A 17,745-nucleotide genomic window follows, 5' to 3' on the forward strand; every position below is an offset into this window, starting at 1 on the left:
TGTTGAAGTCAGTTCTGATTCCATCACTACTGCACTTGTCCAGTTTCATCAAAATTCAGTTTTCATTAATGTGGCAATCAAAGCGAAGTGGGGCTCAAATCCCAGTGTGATGAACATACTGCCACTGAACAAATGAGATATATAGTGTTATCTAGCAATTAACATCATGCAATTTAATTCATTGGCTATTCTTACCCCAAATCAAATCCCTCTGTGGCACACACCCATCCTCCCTATCGTCCCACTTTACCCACCAAGGGCACTCAGGCTCCTGAGTAAAAGCAATCCTATGGATGGATCAGCCTTTGCCTGAGGCAGGAATAATAACCCAGACTGTTTTCCCTGGAGTACTTTTTATGTCCACTTCAGGAACTTTATCCCATTCTACAGGCATAAAAATTTGGGAAGGGCTAGATCAATTGGCAGATTGCCTAGTGCTGACTAACCAGGTCACCTTTGCCAAATGTGTAACTCAAAGTTTGAGGGTCACACCATCCACTGCTTTCAGTGTAGCCTTTAATAGTCCATTGCATCGTTCCATTTTTCCAGAGGCTGGTGCATGAGAGGGCATATGATATACCACTCAATATCCTTTTCTTTGGACCAGGGGTCTATAAGGTTCTGTTGGACATGAGTCCATTGTCTGGAGTTCTTTCTGGAGTACCATGTTAGACATTTGCTTAGCCCTAAACAAGATCTGAACGGAATTCAACCATAGGCTGGATTCTAGCAGACAGACCAGGTTTGTTTTGAGGTAATTCAAAGGATATTCAATACCTTTAAAAATCCCACACACTACTGTAAACAGCCTGGAGGAGGGAGGGATGAAGGAAGGAGGGAAGGGAGGGAAGGGAGGGAAGGGAGGGAGGGAGGGAGGGAGGAAGGGAGGGAGGAAGGGAGGAAGGGAGGAAGGGAGGAAGGGAGGAAGGGAGGAAGGGAGGAAGGGAGGAAGGGAGGAAGGGAGGAAGGGAGGAAGGGAGGAAGGGAGGAAGGAAGGAAGGAAGGAAGGAAGGAAGGAAGGAAGGAAGGAAGGAAGGAAGGAAGGAAGGAAGGAAGGAAAGGAAGGAAGGAAGGAAAGGAAGGAAGGAAAGGAAGGAAGGAAGGAAAGGAAGGAAAGGAAGGAGAAAAGGTGGAAAGTGTAGTTATTAATAGTTCCCAATAGATGGCTCCCGAAACACAGAGGTGACAGCAATGCTGAGCACACGGATCACGCATACCAGATTAGTTTCACAACCAGTGATTCTATCTAATCATAAACCAGTTTTGCACAGACCCTGAGAAGGATAGACAGCACCACAGGGGACACATACGTCAAGTGAAGTGTTATATGAACACACATGCAGAAACTCTGAGAGCAAATAGATCAGCAGTGTGGCCAGTGACTATTGAACTAATAAAATGAATACTTAAAATAATTTTGTTTTAATATGGTCTAGTCAGATCTGTTGTTTCCTCGAATCTTTTTGCCTCACACTGGGCACTAAGAAAGATGGTCGTGGTTTAACCCCTGCTGGCAACTAAGTACTACACAGCCACATACTCATGCTTCTCCCACACACAATGGAATAAAGAAGGGAATTGGAAAAACATAAAATTCGTGGGTGGAGAAAAAAGCAGCTTAATAATAATAGTCATGGCAAAAATAATTTTAAAAGGAAAAGGAGAAAGCAAATTAAAACCTCCCCAAAAAAGAGTGATGCACAATACTCACCACCCACTGACTCCCCAGCCTACACCTGTGCAGCATTTGGTGGCTTCTGGCAAAACTCTCCTCAGTGTATGTACTGGGCATGATGTTCTCTAGTACAGAATATCCCTCGGGCCAGTTTGTGTCAGCTGTCCTGGCCATGCTCCCTCCCAACTTCTTGTGCATCTGCTCACTTGACAGAGCAAGGGAAACTGAAAAGTCCTTCATTTAGAGTAAGCTCTGCTTAGCAACAATGAAAACATCAGTGTGTTATCAACATTATTCTCATACTAAATACAAAACACAGCACTGTGCCATCTACTAAGAAAATAACTCCATCCCAACTGATATCAGGACAAATATCTCCCTCTGCCTGAACATCACCACTCTGTCCTTGCCCGGACGTTCAACACCATCTGAGTTCCTGCAGAAGATTTAAGGGATTTAGAAATACCAGCTCACATTGTGAAAGATTAACAATGAGCAGTGACACCTTGTCTCTGAGCAAGGCAGCCCCTACACTTCAACAGCTGATAAAAGACAAGGTGATGTGGGACATGTATGGGGATTTTTGGTGGCCTTTTCCAGGAAAAATACACTAGAAACAAGCCAGAATTTACTGTAAAATAAACAACTACATGTTGATTGCAATATTCTGCAATTTCCTCTTCCTTTCCACTGGCACTGTTATTCCATACATGGGAAACATCAGTTAAATACAAATTCACTGTATGTCTTTGAAATTTCACACCAAAAACTAAACTAAAATGAACCCAATCCAAACCTTTATGAGAATTTTCTGGAAAATAAATACTGGGAAAATTGAGATATCTTTGCTAACTAAGCCATTGACTAATTTTTAAAGATTTTTTAAAAATTCCTGATTTGATATTTGGTGCAAGAAAGTTTTGGGCTGTTTATAGTGAAGGTAGGAGGTGTTAAAATTGGTTTCTGTGCTGAAACCAACTACAGAACAAAGGATCTTTCAATTCCTAGTAAGAGCTGCACTGTCAGAAAACTAGAGAACATTCACTCAGGTGTCCCTGCATGTATTGGCAAAGTTAGGAGTAAGGAGATTGATTTGGGTCCATGTGAAAGCCTGGAAACAGACTAGAAGTTATGGACAAGAGCTTTATGTTGAATTTTGTGGAGGGAAAGCTAGAACTTTATTGTCAGTTTATGCAAATTAGACCATGAAAATCAGTTAATGTTGCAGTTATTAGAAAACAGGTGAAATCAACCAAGTGTAGAGAAATGAGGCAGACAAGCAGACTCCAAATAGGAACATCTCTTTGAGAGTTGTATGCTTGAACAAAATAAATGCCCAAAGTGAACAGTTTTTACCTGTCAAATGTAGTGGGAAAGAGGAAAATTGCATGCAGTGGTGCACTCTGGTTTTTGACTTCTGAACTAAGGCACACAGATCAGAGAAGGCAAGTGCAAAGAGTACTTTAAGAACACAATGCTCTCAATCTCAATGGCAGTTTGTTGTTCTGCATGAGTTATGCGTTGTTTGAAAGACAATGTGCATCTTCAGTGGGCAAACAAAAACCAGAGAGCAAGCCAAACAAAGGGATAAAGAAAGAAGATACACACTTCACATTAGACTCAAGAGGTGCAGAGTCTTGAGAAGTGTTCAGGAAGAGATGGCAATGCTGAAGTGAAACCCTAAAAAAGTTGACAGTAAAATTTAAATTGCTACTGTAAGAACAAGGAGATATGAAGGAGATATGAGGAGAGCACTCATGTTCATATTGAAAGTTCAAGTGGGAATGTTGAATATATTATTTTGCAGAAAAGACTTTAAATGGACATTAGGTACTTAAAGCCAGATTGTACTCACTTACTTAACTAAAAACTGGATAACTGGATAGAACATTGGAAGTTCTATTCCAAAAGTGATTACATAAAAACTGCACCTTCCTACTCAACAGATTTGATTGCTGTGTTTATTCAGAGTCAGATCTATTTACCTCAAAGACAAAAATATGCCTTTACAACTTTTATTCCTGTCCTGTCTCCTTGCAGAACCCACACAATTCAGCCAGGGTCTAGATGTTATTCATTCTTTTGCAACAGCTAAATTACTTTGCATCTTTCCACGAGATATACCTCTAAGAGCAATCAGAACTGATTCAGTGCAGATATCAGGGAAATAAATTTTACATTCTGCATTTTGGAGAAGACCACAAAAGATTTTATTGCTTCCTCTTGGTCTTAAAAATCTGACTAATTTGACTAAACATTATTTTAAAATACTGACTTCCCTAAAAGTCATGGGGTTTTCCACTGAATTCAGTCAAATCTAAACCTATGAAGACATAAACTAATTCTCAGGCATTTTCTGTCATTTGTTGGTGTGAATGCAATTGACCTCTAGGAAACAAAATTCTTTGGTTGGTGCTGTTGCTGTTAAAGAGGCTTCATCCCGATTCTCAAATATCCTTCACTGTTTATAATGTTATGCAAAGGTATATATACATTTATATACATTTGCTATAGAAAGATGCTTACAGAAAATACCTAGACTTGACATCTCAGCAAGGTTCTTAAATTCAGTTTGTATTCTCATATTTAACTAAGAGCTGGATAAGATGTAAGTACTCCAACTACCTATGCAATATGAACTATAGAGATTCAACCCTTGATTCTCTCCATTACTCTATGTTCAGTCTTTTAATCTTCCCAAAGTGAAAATTGAGTTCAATTCAACTTACACCAAGTTCTGGTAGCGTGATATAAGCTGAAATTAGAGGTGAACAAATTTTGTCTCTTTCAGATAAAAACTTCTGCTTAAGTCAGAACAGGTCGAAGAGAGTAAATAGAGCAAATAGCTGAAAATACTTCTCCCAAGAGCTAAAAAAAGCTAATAAAAAGCAAATCTAAAAGGCAAACAACCTGTTCTGCCTCAACATTACAGTAGAATTGTGCTTAATTGCAATCTATAGCCAAAAATAGTGTAATTAAAATGGTAATAAAAGTTCAAGAAAATTTTAGTGAGTTTCTAGAAATAGGCATCTTTTAAGCAAAGTGAAGCAGAAAACCTGTATTAAAAAGCTGTCATAAAAAATGTGGCTGAATTTACCTTTAAAGAGGTCTAAAAAGACCCTTGGCCACAGTTTCAGTGATGTAAACTGGAACAGCACTACAAGGAGTCCAATCCATTACTATTTTTTTTAATATCCTATGTAGCATGGTATGGTCTGTCACTGCTAAAGGTTTTGGGCTATGTATAAAGAAGGCATATGCATGAAGGGACCATGACAACCATAATACATTCATAAAAAAATGTCTAATAGCTGATAACCTCTAGGCTTAAAATATATATATATATAATTTATGAATTCAGAGAATATTCTTGTTAAAAAGAATAGACACAAGTTCTACAGGATGGTGCCAATACACATCACAACTAAACAGCAAACTCTGCCAGCAACATGTAGGGACACTAAATATTGTTGAATGGAAACTCTCCAGAAGCAGAGTAAGAATAACAAATACCATTGTGATGCCATAATCAAAATTGAATCTGATAATTGTAATAATACCCTAAGATGAATTTGGGGCAAATAAAAAGGGTGATGGTTTTAAGCAGTTTTTTTAGTGTCAGCACCAAGCATTTACCATTTTCATAGCACTCAGCTTAGACAATAAAAACAGGGCAGTGAGTCAGTCTTTACCTTCAGTCATTCAATGATGCAATAGTTCTGTTCAAAATGCCTACAGAAAAAGGCTGAAGTTGAACAAAACATTGTTCTTTAGCTTGATTACATTAATCTCTAAAAATATATACCTTTTCAGAAAAACAAAACCAGGTGAAGAAAAGGAAGAGAAAAAGAAAAAATTTAAAAAACCTAAAAATATTCCTGTCCTAAAAATGCAATCTTCACCTTTTTTAAGCTTCTTTTTAATTGACTACCTTAGCTACTGCTTTCATTTCATAGGGTCTGAACTGGGAAACATGAGGATTTATATTCACCACGGAAGGTATGAAAGCAGGATGTGTTTAACATATAAAACGATTGTGGTTTAACCCCAGCCAGCAACGAGGTACCACAGCTGCTCTCTCACACCCCAGCTGCCTTGGCCCCACCTTCCCCCTGGGGAGGAGGATCAAGAAAAAATGAGATAGGAAAAGTTTTATAACTGAAACACAATGAAATTTAAATATTCTACAAGTGATGTACAATACAGTCATTCACCACTTCCTGACGGATGCCCAGCCCATCCCTAAGCAGCAATCAACAACTCCTGGCCAGCTCTCCCCGGTTTATATGCTGAGCATGACATTCCATGGTGTGGAATATCCCTTTGGCCAATTCAGGTCAGCTGTCCTGGCCATGCTCCCTCCTAGTTTCTTGTGCATGTCCTCGCTGGCAGAGCATGGGAAGCAGAGAAGTTCTTGATTTAGAGTAAACACCACACAGCAACAACTGAAACATCAGTGTGTAATCAATGTTTTTCTCATAAACCCGAAACACAGCACTGTGCCAGCTACTGAGAGGAAAATGAACTCTTTCCGATATGAAACTAGGACAAGAACTCATTTACAAAATGCCATACACTACTGTGGTGTTGCTGAGTAACTGAAGACATTTAATTAATAACATAATAAAGCTGAACACTGCACTTCATAGGAATAACTTAAAGGGATAAGAAAAGAGCATAGCTGCAATCAGCAGCCTTTGGGATTGGGCAGAGATGAGTATAGAATGGCAATTTAATACTTAAAATCCTTGCAAGTCAATAAATAATGGTCAGCAGTACTGAAAACAAAAGGAAGTATGCTGCAGAGAGCAATGCTGTAACATTGAAGAATGGAGTAATCCTCATGGTTTAGGGTTTTTCCTAGTATAATTTGTGTTATTCCATATCAAATTGAACGGTGGATTCTGGATTCTTGGCCTAGAGCTGCAGTTCCTTGTAGACAATTCACTGACAAAATACAACTGCTTTCTCTCAACACATTCAACTTCCAGTACTGGCTAGAAGGCATCTAAGATGCCAAGAAAGCTGAGTCTCTCTGGAGTCAGCCTGCTACCATCTTCACACAGTAGCTCATCCAACAAGAATGAGGGACTTGAGAAGAACATGTAAGCATTTTTTGAATTATGAGGGTGGCACCAAGCTGAATATCACACACTATTGTCAGTTGCTCATTGTTGACCTTGTGAGGTGCAGCATGTGATATTCCAGCTTCCTATAAGAAGCAGTTCTGATGCAAACTTACATAGAAACCATGGTAGAAACAAGATGTTTTCCCTGAAGAGAGATCACAGGGAAAAGACTGCTGTTCCTTGCTGCTGTCCCATATTCCGCAATCACTTCATATTGTCAGTTATCATGCTCAAAATCCTGGTTCTTAGAATCATAGAATCATAGAACCATAGAACCATAAAGGTTGGAAAAGACCTTTAGGACCACTAGGTCCTACCCAGCACCACCACCATGATGATATAAAACATGTTCTCAAGTGCCATATCCACACATTCTTTGAACACTTCCAGGGGTGGCGACTTCACCACTTCCATGGCAAGTCTGTTCCAGTGCTTTATAAACCTTTTGGTGAAGTTTTTTTTTTTTTTTTTTCCTAATATCTAATCTAAACCTCCCTTGATGCAATTTAAGGCCATTTCCAGTAGTGGCAATACTTGCCAATACTGCTCTTTTTCTTTTTTTAGTTCTGCTGATTTGGTATCTCGTTCTTTTGCTGGTCATAGTTAAGCAAACTGCAAAAACACTCCTTGCAGGGCTCAGAGACCCTTATAATTTACACTGCCAACAGTGACAGTAAACAGATAGCTACTTCCTATCAGCACTCTCCCTGTGTTCTCTCACAGATGGAGTACTGTTTTCACCACAAGGTATAGAAAATTCACCATATGTGAGAAAGTTTTCAGGCATGAATCATGAAGTCAGAACAAAACAAACAAAACAGACAAAAACAAAACAACCCATAACCAAAAAACAAAACCAAACAAAAAAAAATTTGCTCTCCTTTTTGTCTATAAGAAGCTTGTATGGGCAGGAACAAAAAGGGTAATTTCCACTACTAGACGTGTCCAAGAGTGAGCTGTCTGCAGAGGAAGTTCCACCTGAACATTAAGAGGAACTTTTTTCTCTGCAGGTGACCGAGCACTTGATTGCTAAGAGAGGTTGTGGAGTCTCCCTCACTGGAGATATTCCAGAACCATCTGGATGCAATCCTGTGCCATGTGCTCTAGGATGACTCTGTTTAAGAAGGGGTTTTGACCAGATGATCCACTGTTTTGACCAGATGATCCACTTAAGCAGGGGTTTTGACCAGATGATCCACTGCTGTCCTTTCCAAACTGACCCATTCTGTGATTTTATGAACCCATGTCATTCTTGTGAAAGGATTTCTTTTGCTTTTCCATTCCCAAGCAGAATGGGTTGCAAAGGTATGGACTTCTTTCTTGGACTATATAAAGGGCTATATGTATTGGTAATATGACACGTTAACCAATATTAACAAGAATTTGTTGTTTATCATTCATAAAGCTTTGTTGTATTCTAATTGCACAAAAAAAAAAAATCAAGTACCAAGATTAAGCTTTAGGTGAAAGAATAGTCAAGATAGTTTTTGCTTATAGTTTAGGTGTCATTCATCGAAATACGATCTGGAGTCTGAGCTAAAGTGAGTTTTCTTTCTATTGCCACAAGCAATAAAATTCTGCAGAATAAATTAAGATGCTCACTGGAATCTATGTAAATGTGTTAAAGAAATGTCTTCACCATAGGTTTCCCACAGCAGAGTCTCAGATGTCTGATACCATTAAAAAATAATTTAATATTTGAGAGGTACAACAATAGGATTGGCTCAAACTGAGTACCCCAAACAAAGGAATCCATAGGAATTATGCTGTTACAATCTAAGTTTCCCACCCCTCATGTGACAGTTTGGTCCAATATTTGTATTAGTGTCTGAGGTCTTCTTGTTCTCTTCTGGTTGTCTTCACTGTCTCTAGACAGACTATTTCTCCTTCTTCTCTAAGGCTGCAGCCTCTGCTGACCGGGGTAGTGACCTTCCTTGCTTCCTTATCTTCCACTGTGAACTAGCTGTGGAGCCTCCCTTTACCTAAGTAGATAAAAATCTCAGCATATTTAAGAAGAAGTTTACAACTTGTAGTCTGAGGCTTCAGCATGTCCACTTACTAATGCTAGTAAGTTACACAAAGTGACTAATTCCCCTTCTTTACAAATGTACTACCTCAGTCCCATTCTTGTAACAACTCCCAGGGAATTCTATTTACCTTCTGCAGTAAGTGATTTTCTACTACGTCAAAAAGACTGATAACATGAAAGAAAGCATGTCATCACTCTTTCCAAGTCTTCTCTTTGCTCTCTTCAGGCTTTGAAAGACAAATAAAGATAAAAACCAGCAATAAGAGATGTTCCAGTGAAAACAAGGAGGAAAGGAAAATACACAGGGAACAAGTCTATTCAACAAGAAATCACCATCTTCACACAGACATTTATCACAGCAGATTTGCTACCTGAAAGACTCTTACAATAATACAACATAATGAGGGTGGTGGGAGGTAGTGATTTGTAGAGTAACCAGGATAGATATGAGCCTCAGACACCCATGTCCATGGTCTAATATCATAGCAAAATTCCATTTTAAGCTATATTTTAAGACAACGTGCTAGACCATGAGACAAAGTGACTAAAATTGTGCCCCATCCATTTCTTCAGACTCTGTCAGAGAATGTTAATGCCAGTCAGAGGAGCATCATGTATAACAATTTACATGTCACAACTTGTTCATGAGAATCAGGAAAGGATGGTTCAGTCTTGCTTATACGACAAGGTAGTAATTTTAGTTAGATCACACTTGATGGGTGAAGCCAAAGCAGTGATAATTAGTCAGAAAATTACTTCTGGAACCATGTTATTTAAAAAATGATCAATGATGACTGGACTTTTAGCTGCTATGTGCAATGGAAACTGGGCATAGATTAAGTATTAAATCAGATAATAAATAAGAAACTTGCAAGGTAGGCTGGCAAGTGATGAACAGCCATAAAGTCAACATTATGTTCCAAACTCTTTCAACAAAAATCTTATAAAGTTAATTTCTTTTTCACCACTAACATGTCTTCTAGATAGCTCTTTATGCAGAGATTACCACTGATTTTTTTTGAAAACAATCTCATATTACTCTTAAATTTCATGCAAACACACACAAAAAAACAAAACAAAACAAAACAAAACAAAAACCTTTCCAAATAATTTGAAAATGTTTTAAAAACTTGTATACTGATATTGTAAATTCTTGTAGGATCTTAAGGAATGTTTTTCTCTATATCAGTCAGGTCAGGATGCTTTTCTCTCTGACAATAGTCACTGAAATAAATCTCCTCTGAGCAGACACCTTGCACTACCAGCTCCTCAAATGTCATATGAAGTTTTACGGAAGACCCCTTGCCAGTCTCTTGATACTCTGCTGTGCTGGGCATTGCAAGAGTGGTCCAGGGTCCCATTAAGACTTCATAAATGGGAATGTCAGTCCCTTTTTCACCACTGATTTCATAATCATCCTTAGCGTAAACATTTCACATAATGAACCTCTTTGCAAAAACCTTAAATATAAGCACTATGATTGCAAAGCTGTCATGCTCCTGGAATACTGACTGCCCCCCATCTCTTTAAAAATAGTAAGGGAAGCCAGATGCAGTCACATTCCTCTCTGAATTTAGTGCTTGATTAAATCATAAGCAAATCATCAGACCATGATGAGCAAACCACCCTCTATACCAAATGATGTTGTAATCATCAAAGCAATGCGAAAAATTAAAATCCCAAAGTAAAGGCTGACTGATTCTAGTATTTTCTAAACATGCATGGATTGTTGATTAATGTATCTTATACAACCACCAAAAGTAGACCAAAGCATATGATTCATTAAAGTCTGCTGGCTGGAACTGCTGACTGATTGCGCTCACATCCTGAGAATCACAAACATTCTGAGGATTTAGGGCAGCTGACTCTAACTCACTTTTTAAGTGATAATATTAAAACTTTATTGGGTCAAGGAATGAATACTCAATAGGCAGGAATACCAAAACACAGGCACTGATATCAAATATAATGAACACATATCAGCATCAATAAAGGTGCATAAAAAGATTTTTAAGCAACTGAAGTACATAAAGGAAGTAAAAAAAGCTAGGCAATTACTGGTGGAAAATATCTGTTATATGGCTTTACAACAGCTGCCTTTCAGCCACTAGACTTTCAAGAAGTTACATTAGAATAATATATATTCAGACCTATATTCAGTGTATTTCAATTGCTGCAAAACACAAATTCAGTGTAATCAAACTATGCTCTCCAAAAGGAAAAAATCCAACAAAGGTTTATTATGTCTCTAGCTATTACGAATCAGGTATATAAAGATCTCTGGAAAAGGAAAAATTAGAAACAAAACTTTGGCAGTACTTATGGTATGAGTAGACTGTCTCCTTATTAGTCAGGCTAGCCAGGTTTGGTGCAAAGCAAAGCAATAAAAGAGCACCACAATGTGCACAGAATAGTATATATGTAAATTTTTACAGGTGAACAAACTGAGGAACCCTGCAGTTCTCTGGTGGCTGTAGATCAAACAAGCAAGTGATCAGAGTGGAAATATAATGCAAGATTTCTTGCTCTGCATTTTTTAAAAGGCTAACCTTCAGACTACTTTATTGTTGCTTCTTTTTCTTCTCAAACAAACTCTTCTTTTGGTCTTTCATCACAAACTCATAATCATAGTCATGTAAAAAACATACATTCGTGTATCACAACATTCTGCACAGCTGCATTTGGGCACCACCTCTTTCATGCACTTCATCAGAGCAGTGGTTGGTTGAGAAGATTTTTTCATACAAGCCTGTATTTTCATTTTGGTTGTTTGGAATGCTCCTGCTAAGGAACAATCACTAGAACATGCCACAAAACTAATAAATACTCTATATTAATTTAAGCCTGCAGTCTAAATTAATTAGTATAAAATTAGTAATTAGTAATAATAATTTATTATTACTAATTTATTAATTAGTAATAATTATTACTATTTTATTATTTACTGACATTCATTAATACCAAATTAGTACTTTATATTAAATTAAGGCCTACAGCAGATTCCCAACAAAGCTGACTATGTAATATTCTTATATCCATAGGACACCCATGCTGTCCCTCCTTGTCCCTTGCTTTTGATTCTTTTTCGAACCCACTGCTGCAATCTGAATTTTATCAATGCCAGTATTTTATCAATGCTTCAGCATTTCATTAAAATGCTTTCTGTGATCCCTTGTCTCTTTGCACCTCACTCTGCCCTGTTTAGGAATTGCCCAAACATAAAAAGTAATAGTCAGCCCCCAGGTCTTGGAAGTTAGGGCTGGCTTCTGGTTTCTGCTGAGCTATAAAGAGCAATCAAGAGCAAGGCAAAAAATTAAGCTTGGGAACTTTTTAGACTTCTTTCAGATAAGCTTGTGGCAAAAATCTTCCTGCTTGCTGTGCATCCCTCTTTTACCCTGTTGAGGCTGGGAAATGCTACCAAACAAAAAGAAAGGGGAGTGTGGAGAGATAGTACTATTTTTTCCTGATTCTTCTGAAGTATAGCACAAGGGAGCATGGGAATCAGTCACGTGGCACTTTCTATCTAGTTGATATGCTGCAGGGATTAGAGGGAGTAAACAGCTGTTATCAAATTTTCATTTTTAAGCATACCATCCTGAATGAAGGAAGCAGCAGCATGGAATAAAGAGCTACATCAATACACATGGGGAAACATACTTTGCCAAAGACATGGAGGCACAATCTCCTCAATGCACAACCCTGCACAAGAAGTATGATAGCTCTCTTGGGCTCCAGAAAGTACCTATTAAGAAAACAAATATTGAAGCTACCAGGAGAATATCCCATTAGTAATGTGCTTAAAATTAATTTTAAGTGAGGTCTCTCTGTTTCACTTGGCAAGAAAACCTAAGGCACCAAACGATCCTTTTGTTTCTGATGAATCCCTTTAACATCATGTGGCCAGGCAATTGCAAACTGCCAATGCTAGAGAGCACGTAGTTCTGGAAGTCATAAAATATTCCTAGCAGTGATGTCTGGAGCTTTGAAGGGGATCAAAGTACAGGTGTTTTCTAAACATCCCCTAGGTTAATGGATCTGAAGCAGAACATCATGGTTTTCATCTTCCTTCACTGCAAATTGAACATGGGATATCCATCTAAATGCGGCAAGAATAAATGCAATTTTGCAGCAAAATATGCTTGGCCTTTATTTGTCTTTAACTCGTACTTTGACACCTAAGATGTCAGTAAAGACAGTATATTTTTGCTGTAATTAGGATGATAAAGGAAGTAAATGCATGTTTCTTCCACTTCTTTTCAAACCTACAACCAACCAGAAAGAGTTCATCACATGCTAAAGATAACACAGAAGGAACAGACTGGCCCTGAGGCCAGTACCTGGTGCTTCAGAAGGAGATGCAAGAAGCCTCAGATTAAACAGCTACAAAATGACTTTCTCAAAGGGAAAGTTACTAGTTGCCCTGCAACTTTTCTCTCATCCTGGATTAAAGATGACTTTCATCCAGAAACACATGGGCTTTTAACTCTTTTGTAGTTCTGTTTCTTAAACCCTCCACATGTGCTAATCAAAGCCGCTGCTTATCAAGGAAACAAATTTAGAACTCATGTAACTATGTTTTGGTTTGGTGGTTTGGGGCATTTTGGTTGGCTGGGGTTTATGAGGTGTTTTTTTTTTATTCTTCATAGTTAAAGTCTGTTTCTGCTGGTCATTGTTGGTTGCAAATCTTGTGCCTTGGCAGAGCCAAGTTTTGTTTCCTGAGACACGATGTCTCTGACAGTTCCCTAGAAGAGCTCCAGCTGTGCACAGTTACATACCTGTGAGCAGATATGTGAATATGTAAGTACATTGGATCTGAAGAATGTGATCTCTTTTAGTAAACATGAATATTGTTTCTGTAATCTTTTCATGCTTTAAAAATAATGAAACATGGAAAGAAATTCTGCATTCACTATCAATGTTTGTGTTCTGCACTGGCATTAACATCAACTTGACCAGACTGTTTACCTGAACTAAGAACAGTATAGTCAGCCAAGGGAAGAGATTCAATAATCCTATCTGTCTGACAGTCAGATTCAGATCCTCTTGCCAGAGATGTCTGACTGAGAGACATAATAGGTTGTTTTATTATATTTTATTATATTGTTTTATTATATTTATTATATTATTATATTGTTTTCCAAAATGAAGTGATTATTATTATTACTTTTTTTTAATTGGTGTGAGTTTGTGAAGAAACACCTTCCGTAACTGGGGAAATCTATGAAAACTTCTCATTTGAGGCATGAAAAAGATATCAGTCATACCTGAGCTCTGAAAAACTGAGCCAACATCCAGCAGCTTTGATTTTGCTGCTATTTGGTCCAAGTCAGCTTCTCTTCTATATTTGTCCAGGGGGAGCCAAATTCTCCATTTGTATTGAAGATCAATGGCATCAAAAGAATGATTCTTTAGTAACATCAATGACAGGATAAATATAAATCTTATTTGATGTTCACTTCCAAGGTCTTTAGCCCTGTTTTAGTTGTCTTTGTCAGCCAGACAATTCAGAAGGTACACAGAGCACATGTGTGACACGCCTGTAAGATTTAATGGCTTTCAGATAGCTAACTGAGCCAAAGCCAAATCAAAGATTTTCTTGTGTTCTTGAACTCATTCCTCTCTCGGGCTAGCTTGCAGCAAACATTTCTAATGGCTTAATAGTATAATTCAGTACATATTAATAATTTCATAAGTCTCAGGTTTCTGTGAGTTCTCTGAGTCCATCTTGTTTAAAATCTCAGTAAGTCATTGAGTCACCACGTGAAAGATCAAAGACCTTGTTCTGAGGAAGAGAAAAATGAAATGCAGTAAAAAACTAGCAGAAAACTGGGAAAAGAGAAAGGAAAGCTGTTCTTAAAGAATATTTGTAAATATTCAGTAGGAGCATATAAAGACTGGATGTAGCATGAACTGATGAGAGCTGGATAATATGCAGTAGTTACAGTAAAGGATTCTGTTTACTTGGTCAGTTTCTGCTCTGAGTTTGACAAATGTAAAATGCATGCTATGAATGCAAGACATTGCAAACTACCCATCTAAGCATGCTCTACCTGTGACTACTAATAAAAAGCTGTGGGGCTAAGTAGTAAGTTCCACCAAAAACGTCATTGGCCATGCACTTTGCCATGCCGATGCATTTTATTGGGAGAGGTGGAAATACAATTGTGCAAAATAAGTTGCTTTAAAATAAAGATTTAATAGCAAGACAAACTTTTCTTAATTAGCTGGTTTTGATTTAAGTTTTCTCTTGCCATATACTGCCTCTGGATGAGAAGGTTTTTGCAGCGTTGAGATTGAGAGTTTCTGTGATCAGGCTCAGTCCTATGTTAACATGTATAAATGGCTTTGAGAACAGATTTTGTTTTATGTCCTGCCAAGAGTACAGGCAAGCCAAGATAATTTTTGACCACTTATATCCAGCTGTGCAGGAGGCCCATGTGAGTTTCTGTTCCAGTAAAACACCATCCTACTCAGAGAGCACCCAGAATCACTCACAGGATTCAAATTTTGTTTTGTTTACAGTTAAAAAGAGATTCATTTTAGCATCCAGGAATGGGGAAATAAGTAGGGTAACAGAATGTAAAGGGAACACTCCAGAGACAAGCACACCAAAATATTACCACATTCATTGTCAACTGCAATAAAACATAATAGCAGTGCCCTTCAGTATGCCCTGAAGCTGCAGTATGTTGCACAATAAAATATTTAATAATTATCACTCTTAGTTTAAAAAAGGCTAGAAAAACATCAAGTGAAAGCCCAAACAGTGAGAGCAACTCAAATAAAAAAGAGCTCTGAAATCACAGGATGTGATCCAGAGAGTATTTTTATTCCAAAGACATTAATGTGTTGGTCAAACTGATTAAAGTATCATCTTCCCGCCAGTGACTTCCTATGAACCTCAAATAACAGAAGTTCTGCCCGATGTGTTGGGTTACAATACCATAGAAACCCAATTATAGAACATTGAAATCAATACAGAGCTGTAAAGAATTGCACTGTCCAATAAGAATGATATTTCCAAGTCCCATGAGCACTAGCTCTTAATACAGCAATAGAGTGAGATAGGAATAATAAATACCCTCGAACTTGATTCCACTGTTAACTGACCTGCACTTGCAGAATTGCAAATGGAAGTGTTATCTCCTTCACAAATAGCTTGCGTCAAAGCATTGTCTTTCTGTATCTTCTTCGTCTGACTTTTAAGAGAGTTACCTACAACTTACCTGTAGAGAATATTGACTAGCTCTAAATAGTAGCCTTGCAACTCAGGATGCATGCTAGGGCTGATACAACTTTTATACCTTAAGATTACTCCTATGCTGAAGACTGAAATTGCATTGAATTAAAACTGTGGTTTTATTTAAGAAAATATACTGGCCTTTGGAGGACAGGAAAAAATGTCAAAAACTGTGTCAATCTTTTTTTTCAGTAAAATTCATAGCAGAACTAGCAGTAGTTTGTGTCTGTAAGACTATGTATCCACTTTGTGAATGGTATACTCTCCTTATATGGGGTGCAGATCATGAGATGCATCCCATAGGGGAAGGATTTACTTTTCACTAAGCTCAGTAGATGCAGAGGAGCTCTAGTCCCTTAATCAATAGGTCTAGTGAACAATCTTCACTGTGTTCCTGTTAACCAAGTCATGGAGCTTGAAATAATCTCATAAACAGACTCTGGGGCTTGGAATTGCATGGACTAGGATAAATATGACCTGAATAAGAGTGTGTAAAACATTTGGTCTGTGTCACAGCTGTTGAAGCCATTATCATTTAGCAATTATATCATCATGAAGCTGTCAACTGTGCAGTGCTTACTGGTAGCATTCCAGATTCTGGAAGCCCATGCCAAACACTTATCTTGCTCACTTTGCCTCTGCAACTAAAATAATTTTATGTTGAGAGATTCTTTTCATGCAGTAGCTCAAGAATGAACTGCCCAAAGGGACTTTTTGATGAGATGGTGAAAAAAATAGGGAATAGCAAGGATCAGAATGGTTGAGCTAGGATTTTCATATCTGTTCCCACAGAATCTTTTCTTCAAACCCATCCTGGTTTCCTACACATTGGCTTCAGGAAGTAGTGAGATGAATTCTTCACAGCTCTGTTCTCTGTAGGAACTACAAACACTTTCAATTGTTTTTATTTTCCTCAGTCATTTTGACATGATTAAAGAGGAAAAAATGCAGAAGAGAAACAGAGAGATGAAGAAAGAGAGAGCTGCTTAGTGAACGAATGGTGGCCCACAAGATAATTCTTCTTCCTGCTTAGAATTCATTTAGCTTTAATGGTTGTTAAGTGGGATTTGTATAATAGGTTGTGTCTTTTAAAGCATTTAACTTACACAAGCTTAGACATTTCAGAAGGAACCATTATAGACTTAGCTGTGTCTTCCATTTAGCTTCTTCAAGAGAAAGTAAGAAGTAAATTAGCATTAGGATTTGAGGGGGACCTATCACGTGAAGTAGTCTGGGCTGGGATAGGCATATCCAGAATTTGAGGAACGCTTGTATGTCTATAGAGTCCAAGATAAATGAAGTTTTCACTTTGCAGTGGTCTACGTAATTTTTTATAGGACTAATGGTGACAGAAATGACAGTCTTGCAGCTAAAATCGCACATAAAACCTCTCCTATTTGACTTTAAAGTCAGTAAATGGAATATATATTCCTGGTAGTTTCAGCAGGTAATAGACCTAATCCTATGAGACTAGGACTAGGATTTGCTTCTTCCAACTTATTAAAAGTGCTAGGAGAGCAGGACCTCAATCATAAACCTATACAGTTTAATGGAACAATTTTATTGTTTTTAATGTATCTTAATTCAGTGCACTGCAGGCAGCATAACAGTAACTTCCAAAAGGAAAGTTGAAATGTAGTGCAGATACAGAGTCAACTTATTTGGTACAGAA

General features: G+C 37.8%; 1 protein-coding gene and 1 long non-coding RNA gene across 2 annotated transcripts in view; one reads left to right on the forward strand and one right to left on the reverse strand.

The window, feature by feature from the left end:
• The window catches only part of LOC137469782 (trypsin-like), a 49,170-nt gene that overhangs the window by 17,662 nt on the left and 13,763 nt on the right, over nucleotides 1-17,745 (forward strand). The gene's annotated exons all lie outside the window — the stretch shown is intronic.
• LOC137466796 (uncharacterized) lies at nucleotides 14,274-16,582 on the reverse strand. Its single transcript, XR_010995283.1, has 3 exons — nucleotides 16,320-16,582; nucleotides 15,944-16,028; nucleotides 14,274-14,370 (listed from the first exon to the last, which is right to left on the reverse strand). It is a non-coding gene; the product is annotated as an uncharacterized lncRNA (long non-coding RNA).

This window comes from Anomalospiza imberbis, chromosome 2 (genome assembly GCF_031753505.1).
Source record: "Anomalospiza imberbis isolate Cuckoo-Finch-1a 21T00152 chromosome 2, ASM3175350v1, whole genome shotgun sequence".
NCBI classification, from domain to species: Eukaryota; Metazoa; Chordata; class Aves; order Passeriformes; family Viduidae; genus Anomalospiza; species Anomalospiza imberbis.